General features: G+C 41.6%; 1 pseudogene; it reads right to left on the reverse strand.

The window, feature by feature from the left end:
• Positions 1-10,872: 10,872 nt before the first annotated feature.
• Positions 10,873-11,066, reverse strand: LOC138812703 (translation machinery-associated protein 7-like; annotated as a pseudogene).
• Between the last annotated feature and the right edge of the window lie 6,101 nt (positions 11,067-17,167).

Here is a 17,167-nt window from a genome sequence, read left to right on the forward strand (position 1 = left end):
GACAGCTTCTTGAGTAGCTAGGATTACAGACATGAGAGACCGCTGCCCAGCTCAGTCTTTTCTATTGTTCTTTCTATAGCTTGCATTCATAGTTGTGCTCTTCTTCTTTCCTTTCATATTGTGTTTACCTTGCTATTATTTTCTTAATCTGTAAGTACTTGTGACAGGTGGAGACTTTTGTGTCTTTCCCTTTTGTAAGGTTAGGAACAAAGTTTCCCTCTCCACACACACATGGTTTCTATTTTCATATATAGATGCACCTTACATTTAGGCGATATGGTCATGCTGTGCTCACAGGAAGAGTGGCATTCAGGTTTTCTATATTCTCTATCACTAAAGGTCAAAATGGCTGGAATAAGGGAGCAAGTGGAAATTTTATGAAGATCAGGTAGAAACATTAAAAGTCTGTTGTAGAACATGTCTCAGATCTTTGATAATTTAAGCACCATTAACCATCAAATGGTACATGGTACTTCCACTAGGGATATTGTCTTTTTTTCCCCACAGGTCTGTCTTGAAACTTAAAATCAGCCTTTGGGGCACTAGTCCTGAGTCTCTTTGTGCTCATGGATAGTGTTCAGCCACTTGAGCCACAGTGTACTTACAGGTTTGTCTGAGTAGCTTTTGTTTCACTTTTGTCCGTCCTGGGACTTGAACTCTGGAACCGAGCTCTTCATCTCAATGCTAGGACTCTACCACTTGAGCAAAGATCAAATTCCAGTTTTCTAGTGGTTTATTGGAGATAATAGTTCCATGGACTTTCTTGCCCGGGTTGGATTTGAACTGTGATCCTCAGATCTTAGCCTTCTGAGTAGCTAGGATTACAGGCCTGGGCAACCACACCCAGCTTGACTGAGTACGTTTTTAGAGATGAGAGTCTCGGGCTATTTTTCTGAGAAGGCTTCAAACTTCAGTCCTCAGATCTCAGCTTCCTGAATAGCTAGGATTATGAGTTTAATGCCCCAGAGCCCACCACTTTTACTTTTCAGTTTTTAACATAGTGGTTTTCTTTATTTTTTATTGTGAAAATACCATACAGAGGGGTTACAATTACATGGGCAAGGTAATGAGTACATTTCTTATCAAGCATTGTTCCCTCCTTTGTTTCCCCTTCCCTAAGTAAAGAAAGCACATCTCGGAGACAAAAAGAAAAAAATTACCCTAAAATTCACCAAAGCCATGTGCTCAGTTTCACTCTTTTATACAGTAGACTTCCTGTTCCTCTACTCACTTCTAATGAGATAGTCTTCAAAAGTTTCCCCATATTCCCTGGACTTCCCTTGCCATGGGTCACATCTGTTGGAAATGGTCATAGAAGTTCAGTGGTGATCATCAGTATCCACAATTCTCCAGTGTTTGTCACACAGAAGCTCTGTTTTGCACACACACATTGTCACCACACTTCCAGGGGAAATAATAAGCACACCCACAGAGGAGATGAGATCATGCAGTCCTGAGCCTTTTCTTGGGGCTCTGGGGCTGAGCACACATGCTGTGACCACTGCCTCTGCTCCTCTGTCCTGACAGCCAATTCCTACTGGGTAAGCAGCTATTCTTCTCAGGCAAGTGACAGTAGTAAATGGGACTCATCAAAAAAATGCAGAAGTTACTTCTCTGTAAAATGAGTATGCTGTGTGGGGTTAATATGAGGAACACGTCTTGAACTTTAGGAAAAGTATTTATTGAGAGTCACAGGTCTCTCTCTTGCCTTGGTTAACAGTCTTGGTGCAACTCTACATCCCTTCGTATCTTGGAGACCACACAGTTTTGTGTGCTCAGGGCTACAGTATTCTCTGATGAAATGATCTAATACAGCCCTGTACATTTTGTCATGAGTAATGTCTCAATGTGATTTCTCCCTACATTCAAAGCAATGGAATATCATTTGATGATAGACATTGTAAGAGATTGTGCAAAAGAAGAAATTGTGGCCTGACAAATTATGATATGAATGTATGAAGCTAATTGACTTTAATTAAAAATAATTTGGCTTGTCATTCACATTCCAGCCAATTTCATCAAAGTGTTCTCTTTTCCTCTGTCTTGTCTCTTACTGCCCTTCAACTTACTTAGGAATATTTTTTTGTCAGCTGTGGGACTTTACCTCAGTGCCTGGGTGCTGTCCCTAAGCTCTTCACTCAGGGATATTGTTCCACCATTTGCTACAGAGCATCACTTCAAGTTTTACCTGGTGGTCATTTGGAGATAAGTCTTTACTTTCCTCCCTGGGCTGGCTCCATACCTCAGTCCTGACATATTAGCCTCCAGAGTGATTAAGGTAACAGCCATGGGCCTCAAATGTACAGATTAGGTTGTTCTTTGTCAGATGAATCTATTTCATGTGTAGAAAGCAATTAATGAGCAGAAAGCAATTAATCCCATCTTTTCTACATCTTTGAGAAGTGATTATGATCAGAGTGATGGAGAGTGCTCTTCTCCCTGAGTCACTGAAGAGCCCTGAACATTCAGAAACCACAGCCATGTGGGATGTGCAGGGTAAGGGCTTGAGAACAGGGCCTCAGTGTCTTGCTTAGTTTTTCACTCAAGGCTGCTCTTCCATCATTTGAGACACAGTCCTACTTCTGCGTTTTGGGGGGTTAATTGTTGATAAAATGTCTTGTGGATTTGTGTGCTCAGGTTGGCTTCAAACTGTAATCCTCAGCTCTCAGACTCCTGGCTTCTTTGGATTTCTTTTTTGAAATTGCTAGAGTACATTCAAACTATAATTCTTTGCTAATAAATTAACAAATTGAAGATTGTGCAGTTTCTGTGTATCTTTCATATACAGTATGTCTTTGTTGTTGTTTGTGATGTGGACACATTAAGACATAGTGATTATCTTTTCATAATTCTTATAATTAAGTGTTGTTTTCCAAAGTTTTCTCTGTTTTTATCTTGTTGTGGGGAGGACCACCAGGAGAGACCTTTCAGACATAGAGTACAATCAATAGAAGGTCATTCTAAGCCACCCAGCGACCACACTAGGACTATGTGATCCCCCAGTGCAGTCTCAAGCCTGGTCTCGGGGCCCCTTTTAAAGCAGAAAACCCATCTAGGAGCTGGTGGCTCACCTCTGTAAGCCTAGCTGCTCAGGAGGTTGAGGTCTAAGGATCACAGTTCAAAGCCAGCCCAGGCAGGAAAGTCCATGAGACATCTCCTATGAATCATTACAAAAGTAGAAGTGGCACTGTGGCTCAAGTGGTACAGATGAGTTACAGCGCCCAGGCCCAGAGTTCAAGCCCCATGACGAACAAAAAAAATTGCCAAAAACCCATCTCCTTCCACAGTCAGGGGTGAAGAGTCCCTTAGGGTTCTTTCCCACAGGTACAAGCCAAGTTGGACGTTACACACACTAGTCAGTGCTGTAAGCAAGCTTCAAGCAAGGACAACAGGACCGGTTTCTATGACTATCTCTATGATCCTTACCTAGAGACTGTAAAGGAAACAGTGAACAAGGGATAACTATATCTTTAATGTCAAACCGTAAGGAACTAGGTAGAGGTGCTGTCCTTTCCTTAAGATGGAGTCACAAAGCAAACTGGAGTTACAGAAGCTCAGAGTAAGTCTAAGATGGTGGGTTTGACAAGCTCTCCTACAATCTAAGATAAACTGCTTTTCCCCCCCAAGTCCTCGGGCTTGAACTTAGGGCCTGGGCACTGTCCTGGAGCCTTTTTATGCTCAAGGCTAGCACTCAACAACTTTTAACTTTTTCTGTTTATGGGGTACTGGGGAATTGAACACAGGCCTTCATGTATGCAAGGCAAGCACTCTAACCCAAAGACACATTCATAGCCCAAGATAATCTCCTTTGTTATAAGAAAAAATGTTCCTTGTGGGAATCACATCTCTAATCCTGGCTACTCAGGCAGCTGAGATATGAAGATCCTGCTTGGAATCCAGCCTGGGCAGGAAAGTCCCTGAGACTTTTCTCTCCAACTCACCATCAGAAAACCAGGAGCTGTGGCCCAAAGTGGAAGAGCACTAGGCTTGAGCAAATAAGAGCTCAGCAACAGCACCCAGGCACCAAAACTGACAAAAAAGAAATAATGTTCTTTAAAGGCAAGATGTTGATGTCCACCATTATATCAAGTATTTGTTTGTATCACTAACATGATCTTAAATAACATTTCATGGAATTCTTTTGTTGTTACTGTTGTTGGTCCTGAGGCTTGAATTCAGGGCCTGGCCACTATGCGTGAGTTTTTTTGCTCAAAGCTAGCGCGCTACCACTGCAATATGGCTCAACTTCTGGCTTTTTTGGTAGCTTAATGTGTAGTATGGGAACTCAGTCATGAAAAACAGAGAAGCTGCATTTTGAGAGATTGAATAGGGGTCTTATTGGAGAGCTGTTTAATGCAGGTGGACTTCTGTCACAAAGACCTGCAGCCCCTCAACTACACTTAACAACTTCAGAAAAGAGGCATACAGTAGGAAACAGAGCTGAAAAACAACATCAACAGACCAGAACAGCTCCTATGGAGAGCTGAATTAGGATGCCATGGTGACTGGAGGGGAGCTGAGGAGGGAGGCATGGCATAATAGAGCATGAGCTAGGCCTAGAGAGGGTCAGGGTCATGGGGCAGTGTCATGAGGAGCTCAAAGGTCAACTTCAAGGCACAGGACTGACAGGTCAAATATCTATTGTCCAAGTGCCTGCCACTGCTTCGAGGAATTGAGGCCCTTATCACGTGTGTGTGGCAATTCACCTTCCCCTATCACAAAGGCAAGATGGTGCCAGTGGCCACTTTAGCAATAGGTTGACCCAGTATCTTAATTTCATGGGGATGAGACTCTCACAGACCTCCTGACTGGGCTGGTGTTGAATTGTGATCCTCAGATCTCAGCTTCCTGCATTGCTAGGATTACTGGTACCTGCTAGGATAGTTTTTTTTTTTTTATTGCCAAGGTCTTGAACTAAGGTCTGGGGGAAATGTGAAGCCTACTGCTCTACCACTTTCAGCCAAAGCACTGGTTCTGATTTTGAGTGGTTAGTTGAGGGTAAGAGTGTCATAGGAATTTTCTGCCTGGGCTGGCTTTTTCAAACCACAATTCTCAGATCCAGAATCACATTTAGATTTCATCCTCCTGAGTAGCTAAGATGAAAGGTGTGAGTCACCAGTGTCCAGCTAGCTAGCATAGTCATAGTTCTTTGTTTCTTTTCATGCTACTTTTTGTCTCACAATAAAATAAATTCTTTCCTAGACTCAAGCCAACATGGGGGTTGTCTTCCTCACTCAGACTGCAGCTGGGATTCTGAGGAACTCTTCTCTTTTTTGCTTTTATACCTATACCCTCCTCACTCTACGGACAGAAGATGAGCCCCACAGACCCCATCTGCCACCATCTGGTCTTGGCCAACATCTTGGTTGCTTTATCCAGGGGAATCCCTCAGACAATGGCAGGATTTGGATGGAAGTACTTCCTGGATGAGGCTGGATGTAAAGTTGTTGTGTATTTCCTCAGAGTAGCCAGAGGGGTTTCTCTAAATATCACCTTCCTTCTGAGTGGCTTCCAGGTCTCAAAGCTTTGCACTAGAAATGCTTGGTGGAAGATCACTACTAGATTCCCCAAGTGCTTTGGTATCTCTTGTTACCTTTTCAGGATCTGCAGCTCCTGGTAAGTGTGTATTTCCCTCTGAAAGTTACTGTCCTAAGATATAAACAAAATGTCACTGTACATGCATTATAGATACTGCACCACAGGCCCACCACAACCCTTTACAACTTCATTACAGGTAGCCTTATTCTCTTCCATTGATGTTATATGATTGGTTTTCATGATGTGGACCAGTGGCTCCATGTTCCCTGTTCTGCACAGACACAAGTAGACAGTCCGGCACATTCACAGCCACATTCCCTCCGGAAGACCTGACCACAAGGCCAGGGCCAGGCGCACCATCCTGACCCTGGTGATCATGTTCATCTCCTTCTACTGCCTCTCTGCCATTTTCACTGTTTGGTTTATTTCATATAGGAAGCCAGTCCCGTGGCTCATGGACATGGTTGTGTTCCTGGACACGTGTTTCTCAGTTCTGAGCCCCTTTGAGCTCATCAGCAGAGACAGCAGTGTCACTTGGGTGTTATATTTCTGCACTAAAAATGATTTTCCTAATTTGGTGAAACCATACCTTACATCAGGTTTTACAATTGGACCATAATTTATTTTGGCAGCACTGGGGTTCATACTCTGTGCCCTGCACTGCTAGGGTAGGGGATTGATTGCTGGAGACATGGTCTAGTTCTTTCTCAGTCTAGTTATTTTTTAGATATAGGCTTGCTTTGTACCCTATTATGTGTTTCCTGAAGTACCTGGGATCACAAAGTGAACCAAGATATTGAGGCTTCTTTGTTGAGATGGAATCTTATCAATATTTCACCCAAGTTTACCTATAACTGCAACCATCACAATCTCAGCCTCCCACATGGGTGGAATGACAAGTGTACACCACCACACCCAGCTAGCACTTGAGATGGAATCTTATGAAGTGTTTATCTGGGCTGGCCTTGAAACTGAATCATCCTGATCCAACCTTAGAGATATGACCCACTGCATACATGTTGGATCAGTTTTTCATTAAATTATTACTATTATTATTACTTTTATTATTATTACTATTACTATTATTATCATTATTATTATTATGCCATTGATGGGGCTTGAACTTAGGACCTGGGTGCTATCCCTGGGCTCTTTTGGTCAAGACTAATATTTTACCATATTGAGCCACAGCTCTACTTCTGTTTTTCCATTGGTTTATTGGAGATAAGAGTCTCTCAAGCATTCTTGCCTGGATTTTCTTTGAAGCCCAATCCTCAGATCTCAACCTCCTGAATAGCTAGGAAAATAGGTGTGTGCCACCAATACCTGGCAGAAATTTTTGTTTTTAATCGTTATTTAATGATTATATAATAAAAGGTATTTTGTAAGAATCTGTGTGAAACTGATAAAGAACAGCCAGGGGAGTATTTCAGTGGTGAAGCACTTGGCTGCATGAGACCCTGAGTTTGTTTTCAGGACCACAATAAAATAAAGATAAATGAAAATTTCAATGCAGTTAAAGATTCCTAATGATATATTGCTATCAGTTCAGTAAGCAAATGAAGAATAAGGAAAGGCACAATTGCTGTCTTCTTAGGAGTAATAGAGGTATCAAGATGAAACTTTCCTGCCTACTATACAGGAATTATACTTAATTTTTCTTCATTACCTAATAAACTGTGTAGCACAATTATAATGTTTGGAAATAATAAACTTGGAAATAAAGTTCAATATTTAGCACAAAACATAGTGTTATTAGATGTTGCTTTTTCATTTGGATACCTGAAAACCTTAACTTCAAACATACTTAGATCCAACATCTTCAGGTAAGAGAAGTAATCTAGAAAGGTCTCTCCTGTGGATCACGGGCATTTCAGAAATCTGAAGATATCCACCATGTTTTACTTGGACCAGGAGACATGGTAGCAGTTCAAGCAGTAAACGTGCGTCAATGCTGGCTCCTAAATGTAATGCAGGACCAGCCCAGAATTCCATCTTTGTCCTAGAAGTAGGACAAACTCAATGTGAGCCCTAACCTGTTGCACAATATCAGCAATCATCCTAAAGCTGATTTAGTTGATGTTCAATGAAAATATAATATGCATTTGACAAAAAATTCACTATTATTAACTATTATATTAGTAAAAACTGCTCCTAAAATATACATCCTTTAATTTTGGTGATGCAAATGTAGGTCAATAAACTCTGTGTGTGTGTGTGTGTGTGTGTGTGTGTGTGTGTGTGCGCGCGCGCGCGCGTGTGTATCTGTGTGTTTTTCTGTGTTGGGTGGCTTTGTACTAGAGATGCAATCTCTCTTTTTCTTGCTAGATTCACAGTTACTACTATATCTTGAGTCATTGTTTCTTTTCCTGGGGCTTGAACTCAGGGCCTTGGATGCTGTACCTGAGCTTCCATGGCTCAAGGCTCACCCTCTACCAATTGAGCCACATTGCCACCTATAGCATTTTCTGAATTGTTTCTTGGAGAGAAGAGTGTCACAGACATTCATGTCAGGGCTGACTTCAAACTGTGATTCTCGTATCTCAGCCTTATGAGTAGCTAGGAGTACACACATCAGCACCCATCCTTCTTCAGTCAGTTATGACAAGAGTAGCATTCCTGGAAAATTGAATGCTTTTCATCTAGTCTATGTCATTTGTAATTGTTAGAATCCATTTTCTCTCTGTGTCTTCTCTCATTGTCCAGGACTTGAGTTCAGGCCCTATGCTTGATAAACTTGTTCACTCAACTTGTACTCTACCACTTAATCCATGCCTCCAGACCAGGTTTTTGTTGTTTTTGTTTATGTGTCAATCCTGGGTTTGCACTTGGGGCCTGGGTGTTGTGCCTGAGCTTTTCTGCTCAAGGCTAGCTCTCTACCATCTAAGCATCAGCTTTGTTGGTAGTTAATTAGAGATGAGAGTCTCACAGGCTTTTCTGCCTGGGCTGGCTTCAAACACTGATCCTCAAAACTCAGCCTCCTGAGCTGCTAACATTACAGACATGAGCCAAGCTTGTAGGCTATTTTGGAGATGGAGCCTTGTGGATTTTGTGCTTGTTCTGGTTTTAAACTGTGAGCTCCTAATCTCAGCCCCCGGAGGAGCTAGGATCATAGGCCTGAGCCACGTTTCCTGGCTCTCGTTCACATTTTAACAGGTGAGTCTTCTGGTTTAAGCGTTACCAATCTAAGCAAAATTTTTGTCCATTTCCTTGGCTTTTTTCAAATATCCAACATTTGGTTTCACGGATTTTTATTTCAATTGGTCTGTCTTCATCTTGCATTCATAGATATACTCTTCTTGTTTCCATATTGTGTTTACTTTGCTATTATTTTATTGCTTTGTAAGGAGTGATGACAGGTGAAGACTTTTTGTTCTTTCCTTTTGTAATGACAGGATATAAGTTATACACTTCCTTCTCAGCACCATCCTGGTTTCTAGCTAAATTGATGGGTGCCCCTTAGTTTTAGGCATTATGTTCTTGCTTGGTTCAGAGGAGGACATGTCTATATTCTCTGTATCTCAGAATGTCAGAATGGCTGGAATAAGTGAGCATATGAAGAGCCTATGAAGGTACCTATGAAGACACCGGGTAAACATGAAAAACACAACTGTAAAACTTTGAGTCTTCATCATTTGAATATTGATAAGGACATAGCACTTCAATTTGAGATATAGCTTTTTAAATACATTTTTATTGTAAAAATTCTGTATAGAGGGGTTACAGTTACATGAGGAAGGTAATGAATATATTTTTTACACATATTAAGGCTGGAATTCAGGGCTTGGGCACTGCCTGAGGGTGTTTTTTTTTCAAGGTAGTGCTCTACCACTTGAGCTACAGCACAACTTCCAGGTTTTTCTGAGTGGTTTATTGGAGCTAAAAGTTTCATCTATTTTTCTGCCTACACTGCTTTTGAACTGTAATCCTCAGATCTCAGACTCCTGAGTAACTAGGATTACAGGCATCAGCCACAGATGCCTGGATTTTCTAAAAATCATGGTGCTCATTTTCACAATAAAAAATTAAAAACAAATCATGGTGCTTCGCTATAGAAAAATCTTGTATCTTGCAGACAAACAGGGAAAAATCCTACAAATTCAGTAAAGCGATTCATAGTGTCACACTCTTGCATAATAGATTTCCTTTTCCTATACTCACTTTTAATGAGACATTTCCAAAAATTTCCCCATATTCCCTGTACTTCCCTAACCCCAGGGTCATATATGTTGGGAATGGTTGTGGAAGTTCAGTGGTGCTCATCAGTATCCACAATTCTTCAGTGTTTGTCACAAGGAAACTATTTTCCCAATGCACACAGTGTCATCACACTTCTAGGTGACATGTTGAGCACATCCACAGAGGAGATGAGACCATTCAGTCCTGAGCCTTTTTCTTGGGGCTCTGTGCCTGAGCACACATGCTGTGAGCACTGCCTCTGCTCCTCTGTCCTGTCAGCCAATTCCTACTGGGTAAGCAGCTTTTCTTCTCAGGTAAATGACAGTAGTTAATGTAACTCATCAAGAAAATGCAGAAGTAACTTCTCTGTAAAATGTGTGTGTTGCTTGGGGTTAGAATGAGGCACATGTCTCGTTTTTTAGGATAAAAGGTTGGGTGAAAGTCATAGGCCTCTCTCCTGCCTCGGTTAGCAATCTTGATGCAGCTCCACATCCCTTTGTATCCTGGAGACAACACAGCTTTGTGGGCTTAAGGTTAGAGCATTCTCTGCTGAAATGATCTAATATGCCTCTGTATACTTTTTGTCATGAGTAATGTCTCAACGTGATTTACACTTTAAACTAATCACATATTATTTGAAGATATACATTGGAAGAGATTTGCCAAGGAATAATCGGTAACATGACAATTTATAATATGAATGTAAGAGGCCTGTTCATATTAATTTTAATGCCTTGGCTTGTCATTCCCATTCCAAGCAATTTCCTCAATTTATTCCCTCTCCCTCTGTCTTCACTCTCATTGTTCTTGTACTCATATTATTTAAGGATACTCTTTTTATTTTTTTATTTTTTACTTTTTGCTTTTTAAATGAGTTGGTTTGCTTTCAAGATGACACAGAATGCAAGATTAAAACAAAGAGCAATTCTGGCAGGAACCTAGGCTGGGTTTACTTGAAATTTACAGCTGAGGTAGCAGTGGCTGAAACAATGGCTGACAAACTAGAGACTGAGCCACTGTAGGATTTTTTTAAAGGTTGTTCTTAATGTTCAGAATCCTAGACAAAACTTCATTCTACCTATAGGTGACAGGAAATCCAGATGTTGAATGGGAATGGAATCAAGGGTCATCATCATCTCAGGGACAAGGAACAGCTTACTTCTTGCCAGATTTCTTAATTCCACCTGTGGCAAGTGGTCCCTTCCCCGCAGCCTTTGCTTTCAGTTCCTCGAGTTTCTTCTGCTCCTCTCTCTGTTTCTGCTTGAAGGCCTTGTCTTCCTCATCCATCTGTTTGGCCTGCTTCTTGGGCTCTTCAGGGGCTTCTTCTTGCCACTGTTGTGGCCGGACATGATGCCAGCCATGCCTTCACCCAGACCCTAGGATGTTCTTTTCAATTTTTATTATTTTGTCAGTCATGGGGCTTGTACTCAGGGTCTGGGCTCTCTCCTTGAGCAATTTGCTCAAGCCTAGTTGTCTACCATTTGAGACAATGTGCCACTTCAATGTTCCTGGTAGTTATTAGAAAATAAGTATTTCCTGGACATTGCAGCCTGGACACCTAGTGCTCCAATATTGGTTTCAAACTTTGATCTACAGGTCTCAATCTTCTGAGTTACTAGGATTACAGGGATGAGTGCCTAGCTTAGGAGATTCTTTTCCAAATGAAAACTTTTAATTAGAAACACTATTTCATAGGCAAATTCATCTGTGCACATAAGTAGAAGCCACTTAATATATGTTTTAATGCATCCTTGAGAATTGTTTAGGAGAAGAAAGATTGAGAGTCCTAGTTGTCCATGAGTCACTGAAGAGCCTGGAGCTTTCAAACACCACAGCGCTTTGAGATGTCCAGTTGAAACCTTTAAACTAAGGGGCTCCATCTCTTGCTCAGTTTTTCATTTAAGGATGGTGTTCTATCACTTGAGACACACTTCCATTTCTGGCTTTGGGTGGTTATTGTAGTTAAAAATTCCTGTAGATCCAGGCACTGGTGGCTCATGCCTGCAATGCTAGCTACTCAGCAGGCTGAGATCTGAGGATCATAGTTCAAAGCAAGCCAGAGAAGAAAAGGTTATGAAACTCTCATCTCCAATATATCAACAGCAAACCAGAACTGGCGCTGTGGCTCAAGTGGTAGAGTGTTTGCCTTGAGCTGAAGAGCTGAGGGATAGCTTCCGGGCCCAGAGTTCAAGCCCCACAACCAAATAAAAATAAAAATCTTGTTGATTTGTCTGCACAGCCTGGTTTCAAACTGTAATCCTCAGCTCTCACTCATCTTCCTGAGTGGCTAGCATTACTGGCATCAGCCAGCAGCACATGATTGTTTTGATTTCTTTTTTTTTAATGCTAGAATAAATTCAGACTATATTTTTTCACTAATAAAGTAACAAGATGTATTATTTACAAGTTGAAGTTTGTGCAATATTTGTGTTTTTTTCTCAGTCTACTTTATGTATCTTTTTATTTAATTCTTATGTGGATACATTAAGACATGGTCTTTTTCTTTCCAAATTTCTTATACTTATGTATTGTTTGACAAAATTTTAACTATTTTTATCTGAAATAATGTCCATTATTATAAGAAATAATGTGCCCTGTCAGACTCACACCTGTAACCCTAGCTGCTCAGGAGACTGAGATCTGAGGATCCTGTTTCAAAGCCAGCCAGGACAGGAAACTCCATGAGATTCTTATCTCCAATTCACCAGCAGAAAACCAGAAATGGAGCTGTGAGTCAAAGTGGGAGAGTGCTACTGTTTAACAAGAGAGCTCAGGAACAACAGCCAGGCTCCACTGCTGACAAAAAAGAAAAAGACAAAACACATAATGTTCTTTATAGGCAAGATGTTGCCTGATGTCTCACCATTCTATCAAGTCTTGTGAATATCACTAATCATGCTCTTAATTCAAATAACATTTCGTGGAATTATTTTCTTGTTCTTGTTGGTTATGAGTTTTGAACCATCGCCTTGGTGCTGTCCCTGAGCTTGTTTGTGCTCAATGCTAGCTAACATTCTACTACTTGAGTCCTGGCTCCACTTCTGGTTTTTGGGTAGTTTAAGGTGTTTTATGGGAACTCAGCTGCAAGAAACAAATAAGCCAAATTTTGAGAAGTCGAATTGGGAATTTTTATTGTAGAGCCAGTGACTGCAGCTGGACTCCTATCTCAAAGAACTGGGGCCTGTTGAATTCAGTGAGCACTGCCAAAAAAACTGAGCCCTGGATACAGGAAGGAAAGGAAGAGCAGAAGAACAATACCAACAAACAAGCTTAACTCTAATAGAGAGCTAAAGTGGGATGCCATAGTGACCATAGTACAGCCAGGAGGCAGGAGGCATGGTGTAATAGTGCCCGATCTGGTCTGGGCTTAAATAGTGTCATGGTCAGGGAACAGGTTCACAGGGAGCAACAGAGTCTTATGAGTTCAAGGCACAGGACTGACAGGTCTAATAACTTACTAAGTCCAGCCTCTAGGAACTCAGGGAAGACCATCACCTTGGTATGGGACTTCATCCTCCTGCACCATGAAGACAAGATGGTACCAGTTAAACTTAATTCTCTATCATCCACCACATGGCTAAGATGGCACCAGTTATTCACAGTGTCCTTACTTGAAATGCAGACCAGAGTCTCACAGACCTCTTCACTGGGCTGACTATGAACTTTGATAATCAGATCGCAATGTCCTGAGTTGCTACACTTACTGGCTTCTGGTTGGGAAAGCATTTTTATTATTGATTTTATTATTTTTTTTGATGCCATAATTGTGTGAGCTCTTTTGGACAAGGCTGCTCATTGACCACTTTGGGGCACAACACAATTTCTGGTTTTCAGTAATTAATTGAAGATAACAGTATCACAACCCTTTCTGCTTTGGTGACTTGGGACCACATTCCTCAGACATGGAACCTTGATCTTCAGACCTCAGCTCCTGAGTAGCTAGGATAACAGACAAGAGTCAACAGAGCTTGGCTAGCTAGCATGTTTTAGTTATTTGCTTGTTTTCATATTCTTTAGTTCCTCAATAGAATCAATTATTTCCTAGATATGGAAGAGATGACTCAAGCCAACATGGAAATGAGGATTGCCTTCCTCATTCAGACTGCAGCTGGGGTCCTGGGGAAATACTGTCTCCTTTGTTTTTACAGCTATATCCTCTTAACTAGACAGAAGGTGAGGCCCACAGACCCCATCCTCAGCCATCTGGTCATTGCCAACAACTTGGTTGTGTTATCCACTAGGATCCCACACAATGGCAGGTTTGGGATGGAAATACTTTCTGGATGATGCCACATATAAAGTTGTTTTGTATTTCCACAGAATAGCCAGAGGAGTTTCTCTTAATGCCACGTGCCTTCTGGCGACTTCTAGGTCTCAAAGCTTTGCATTAGAAATGCTTGGTGGAAGATCACTACTTGATTTCCCCAAGTGCTTTGGATTCTGTGGTTCCCTTTTCTGGATCCTGCAGCTCCTAGTCAATGTTTCTGTGCCTCTGAGAGTGATTGGCCCAAGACGCAGATAAAATGTCATTTTCATATACATTATAGATACTGCTACACAGGAGCAACCCCACCAAAACCATTTGTACATTTATTACAGATGGTCTTATTCTCTTCCATTGATGTTATGTGCTTGGTTTTCATGATGTGGGCCAGTGGCTCCATGGTCCTTGTCCTGCACAGACACAAGCAGAGTGGCAAGCACAGTCACAGTCTTATTTCCTCCCAAACACCTGACCATGAGGCCAGGGCCACAAGCACCATCCTGACCCTGGAAAGCATATTTGTCTCCTTCTACTGCCTCTCTGTCATTTTTACTCTTTGTGTTGGTCTCCTTAGGAAGCCAGACCTGTGGCTCCTGGACATGACTGTATTCTTGAGTATGTTTCTCAGTATTGGGCCCCTTTGTGCTCATCAGGAGAGACAGCCAGGCTACTCAGGTATTTTATTCCTACACAAAAAAGGCATTTTCCTAATTTGGTTTCCTAGTTTGTCTTTATAGCACTGACTAAGATTTAGACTTTAAACTCTGCACTCACTGGAGGAGGTGGTCTACTACTAGCGGTGAGGTCTAGTTCTTTTTCACTCTGGTTATTTTTGATATAAGGGCTTTTTTTATATACGTCAGCCTAAACCCCAATATTCCCATTATGTGTTTCCTGAAGTGTGGGATGACAGATGTGAACCAAGATTTGAGATGTCTTTGATGAGCCAGAGTCTTAGGAATTTTTTTGCCCAAGCTTCCCTGTAACTTCATACATCCCAATCTCTCCCTCCCACATTAATGGGATGACTGGTGAACATCACCACACCAAGCTAGAACTTGAGATGGGGTCTTATGAACTGCTTCTCTGGCTGACCTTGAAACTGAATCTTCCTGATTAAGCCTTAAAGGTGTGAGCCACTGCATCCATCTTACATCAATCTTTCATTTAAATTTTATTATTATTAATTGTTGTTGTTGTTGTTGTGGAACTTGAACTCAGGGCCTGGAAGATATCTATGTACTCTTTGGAAGCATTGTACTCATTTCAGCCACAGCTTCACTTCCAGTTTTCTGGTGGTTAATTGGAGATAATAGTCTCTCAGAATTTCCGGCCTTGGCTGGCTTCAAACCTCAATTCAAATATCTCAGCCTCCTGAGATGCCAGGATTTCTGGAGTGAGCCACCAGAAACTCACATAAATATTTATTTTTAAAATTATTTAACAAGGGACTGGGAATGTGGCATAGTGGTAGAATACTTGCCTAGCATGCATGAAGCCCTGGGTTTGATTCCCCAGTACCACATAAACAGAAAAAGATGGAAGTGGTGATGTGGCTCAAGTGGTAGGGTGATAGCCTTGAGCACAGAGGCACTCAGAGACAGTGCCACATGCGGAGTTCTAACTCTAGAAACCACAAATTATTAAATGAGTATGAAACAACAGATATTTTTAAAGAATCTGTGTGAAATTGACCAAATTGATCAGCATTGAAGTTCCTGCCTACTTGAGACCCTGAGTTTGTTGCCAGAACCTCAATTTTAAAAAGTTAGTGAAAATTTCAATGTAGGTTTTGTGACTTAATGTTCTTTCTGGGTAATGCCTCTAATCTTAGCTATAGAGGAGTCTGAGATGTGAGTATTGTGGTTCAAGGCCATCCCAGGCAGGAAAGTCCATGACACTCTCATTTCCATTTAACCACCAGAAACCCAGAAGTGGAGCTGTGGCTCAAAGTAGGAAAGAACTTACCTTGAGCAAAAAAAGAGCTCTGAGATAGCCCCAAACCCCACTAGTGACAAAAAAAAGTAAAGAAAAAAGAAATAATGTTCCTTATATTCAAGATGTTCATTGATTTCTCATCATTCTATCAAGTATTTGCCTGTATCAATAATAATGCTATCAATTTTATTAATTCGTGTAATTTTTTTGTGGGTCCTGGGATTTAACTCAGGGACTGGGCCTGTGCATGAGATTCTCTTGCTCCAGGCTAGTGCTCTACCATATGAGGCATGGGTCCACTTCTGCCGTTTTCAATAGTTGAGCGTGTTATACAGAAACTCAGATGCGAGAAACAGAAAACCTAATTTTGAGAGTTGGAATTGGGAGTCGTCACTGGAAAGATGTCAATTGCATGTGGACTCCTGTCCCAAAGATGTGCAGCCCCTCCAAAACACTTAACACTGTCAGAAACCTGAGCCATGAGAGCAGGAAAGGAAATAAAGAGCCGATCAAAAATACCAACAAACCAAATCAGCTCCACTAGAGAGCTAAAGTGGAACACCATGGAGACAGGAGGAGCGCAAGGAGTCAGGAGGCATGGCCCAATGGAGACTGAGCTGGTCCAGATCTAGAGGGGCAGGGGACAGGCTGACAGGGTGACAGGGAACCCCAGAGTCTCAAAGTTCAAGGCACAGTTTTGACAGGTCCAGTAACCAATTGTTCAAGTTCCTGGCTCTGCCGTCTAAGGAATTCAGACACAGGCATCACCTGTGTGTGGGACTTCACCTTCCTCCATCATGAAGACAAGATGATGAAAGTTAAACCTACTTCGCTATCATCCCACCATGTGGTGGGATTGGCACCGGTTAGACACAGTATCTTTATCTCAAATGGGGATCACAGTCTCACAAACTTCTTACCCTGTTGGATTTGAACCATGAAAATCAGATCTTAGCCTCCTGATTCACTATGATTACTTGGGCCTGGATTAGCTAGTATGATTTTTGTTTTTTGATGGCCATGGGGCTTGAACTAAGCCCTGGGTTGCTGTCTGAGCTCCTTCCTCAAGGCTAATGCTCAACCACTTTGAGACATAGCACCACATCTGGGTTTGAGTGGTTAATGGTAGATAAGGGTATCGTGAGGATTTTCTACTTTACCTGTCTTAGAACCACAACCCTCAGATCAGATCATAGCCTCCTGAGTATCTAAGATAACAGATGTGATGCACCAGTACCAGGCTAGCTA

Source organism: Dipodomys merriami, unplaced genomic scaffold (genome assembly GCF_024711535.1).
Source record: "Dipodomys merriami isolate MVZ:Mamm:240054 unplaced genomic scaffold, mDipMer1.0.p SCAF_57, whole genome shotgun sequence".
NCBI lineage: Eukaryota > Metazoa > Chordata > Mammalia > Rodentia > Heteromyidae > Dipodomys > Dipodomys merriami.